Source organism: Carcharhinus amblyrhynchos, chromosome 6 (assembly GCF_965287045.1).
Source record: "Carcharhinus amblyrhynchos chromosome 6, sCarAmb.v2.hapA, whole genome shotgun sequence".
NCBI classification, from domain to species: domain Eukaryota; kingdom Metazoa; phylum Chordata; class Chondrichthyes; order Carcharhiniformes; family Carcharhinidae; genus Carcharhinus; species Carcharhinus amblyrhynchos.
The window spans coordinates 48728604-48731649 of record NC_137329.1 but is presented as its reverse complement, the minus strand read 5'-3'; the positions used below and the strand labels follow the sequence as shown (position 1 = coordinate 48731649).

Sequence of the window (3046 nt, the reverse complement as noted above, 5' to 3'; positions counted from 1 at the left end):
GCAAAGATAAATCCAGAATAGTATTTAAGTAAGCCCAGGATAAAGAGGTACAAGCTATAAACAATTGAAAAACAATTTAGGACTGGCGTCAGTACTAATCTTCTTACACAGAGAATGGTCTTTGGGTAGGATGGTGCACTAAGATATTAGGCTAAAGCAAGATCTGATATGATGAGAAGATGCAGATTTTTCTCAGATTGACCTGCCTTGTCTATCTCCTGCCTGGATGTGAATATACTAACAGTATACACCACCAATGTACCGCTGTTCCCAACAATTTATTTAAATGATGTATGTTGAAGATTTTTGATTGTAAAGGGAAACAGGCTATTTATGGTACTGAAGTCTGACTTCAGTCAAATCAAATATACCAAACAAATCAATTTTCCTAAAGGCCCACTCGCCAGTAATTAGTTACCAATCTTCAACTCATGTTGATTAATGCAGTCTTCTGATAACTTCCTCTTGTCTCCATTTTAATTCTGTATCCATTAATTAGTGAATGGATTAGTGAATGGATTGTCCCAGCTTTAAAGAGCTTCGGGATAAAGGATTTATATTTACACAATACAATTGTGAGAGTGTGTGCTGGGCAGTGTGCCAACAGTACCATACAAAGTGGCATGACGCCAGACAAGACTCTGACACAGAAAGCAAAGGCAAGATCTTTTTGTTTTGCTGTTCACAGATGTAAATACATCAGACTAGCTCATTTTAGACAGGACAAGAATGTGCTGGTCTTTCATGTGTCTTTTGCTATGGTTTCATAGTCAGAACTAATGTAAAACAAATTTACCATTTGCAACTCACCCCTCAATGTAGCTTGTAAGTGCACAATTTTCTTACTTAACATGATTTCTTACTACCTTATGTTATGCCTAAAGTCATTCTAAAATTGAACCACCAGTAAAGTCACCACTAGATGTGGTGCAGAGTCACAGACCAGGAGAGTCCCTGATTCATCTTTGATATATGCGAAGCTAAAGCTGTTAGCTAAAACTGACCTCAACACCCAGAATATGGACGGGAAAATTCAGAAAGGTTTCTATTTCTTGATTACCATCCATTGATTCTCACATGTTTGTCAAAAGGCTCCTGCTGAAACATATATGAGGAAATTTCCACCCACCACAGGAATCGTAGGGAGCAAGGGGTGGACCATAGAAAGGTCTGTTGACCTCAGGTGGGATTTTCCAGTTTCAAGGTGAGCAAGGCCAGAAAATCCTGCCCATATGTGTAGAAAGCAGCTTGGTTGGCATGGTAGCACAGTGGTTAGCACTGCTGCTTCACAGCTCCAGGGACCTGGGTTCGATTCCCAGCTCGGGTCACTGTCTGAATGGAGTTTGCACATTCTCTTCGTGTCTGCATGGGTTTCCTCCCACAGTCCAAAGATGTGTGGGTTAGGTTGATTGGCCATGCTAAAAAAAAGATGCCCCTTAATGTCCTGAGATGTGTAGGTTAGAGGGATTAGTGGGTAAAATGTGTAGGGATATGGGGGGTGGGACCTGGGTGGGATTGTGTTTGGTGCAGACTCAATGAGCCGAAGGGCCTCTTTCTGCACTATAGGGTCCTATGATTCTATGAAAACAGCTGAGGACAAACTTGGGCTTTATTCTGATGCTGACACACTTGTCCAAGCTGTACAATGAAGAATGGTCTTCTTGAATGAGAACCATAGCGCCAACACATTTAACACAGCGAGGCTGCTACATGCCCCCATCTTCTGTGCCAAAAGTGATATGTTTGTCGCTTCTCGGCCTTTTGGCTAAGATCAAGTGTAGTATCGACATGCTGCGCTTGGTTGAAGTTGTTAGGTTACATTTCAGCTTCATTTGAAGCAATTTTTTAAAGCGGCGTCTCAGCCTTTTGGCTAAGATGCAAATGAGATCAAGCCTTGGAGGAGGAGCTACACCTACTCCAATCAACTTGGATCATGTAGATCAAGCCCAAGACAGGAGGTGAGAGCCCTGTCTTGTCAGCTTGGATCGGGAATGTCCCAGTTTGTTGGGACTCTGAATTGGCTTTAATTTGACTTGATTGGATTGGAATAAAGTTTAACAAAAAAGTGATATGTTTGTACCATTGGAAAGTATCAATATCCAAATTGGAAAGCCACCACTTCTGCCTGGTCCCAAAGTTCATAAAGAACTTCCAATATCCTCTATATCCATCACATACAAATAATCCAGCTCTTTCTTGAATTTGCCAACATTATCCATCTCCACTGTTGTCCTCGGTGGTCTGTTCCACGCCTGCTGAGTGTAATAGTGGAATCTAAGTTAACTGTTCACCTTCCCATCTGTGTTGTCTAGTTACAAAGTTTGTGGTTATCACAAAATACTTATTATTGTTCAGTATATTTATGCCTATTCATTAATGCCTACTAAAACTGCTGTACAATGGCCATAGAGATGTAATGGCTGCAGACTAAAATTCGACAAAATGGACGCAAGAAAAACTACTTCATCACAAGAAGGTGCAAATGACCCAGATTCAAACTCACACTGTGTGTCAATGCTAATACCATTTGCGTGTACAATGGGAACACCAATATCATGGCCATATAACAGAAACCATGGTCACATGACAGAAACAAGCTGGTTGGGCAGCATGGTAGCACAATGGTTAGCACGACTGTCTCATAGCATAAGGGACATGGGTTCAATTCTGGCCCCGGATGACTGTGTGCAGTTTGCATGTTCTCCCCATGTCTGTGTGGGTTTCCTCCAGGTGCTCCGGTTTCCTCCCAACACTCCAAAGACATGCAGGTTAGATGGATTGGCCATAATAAATTGTCCCTTAGTGTTGGGGGGAGTACTAGGGTAAATACAGGGATAAGGCCAGGGTGGGATTGTAGTCAGTGCAAGTTTGATGGGCCAAATGGCCTTCTTCTGCACTGTAGGGATGATCCTATGATTCTATTCGAGAGTGTAATTGAGGATAACAGTGCATCAGTGACTCAGACACAGCACAGGATCTGGACCCAGAAATGATCCTAATTGAAAATCAAGCCTCAGTGGTGAGACTGGAAAGTCAGTGGATGTTT

The 3046-nt window shown here is 42.1% G+C and overlaps 1 non-coding gene across 1 annotated transcript; it reads left to right on the top strand.

Moving 5' to 3' along the window:
- Positions 1–1745: 1745 nt before the first annotated feature.
- On the top strand, positions 1746–1937 carry LOC145344661 (U2 spliceosomal RNA). Its single transcript, XR_013886950.1, has one exon. It is a non-coding gene; the product is annotated as a U2 spliceosomal RNA (small nuclear RNA).
- Positions 1938–3046: the final 1109 nt, after the last annotated feature.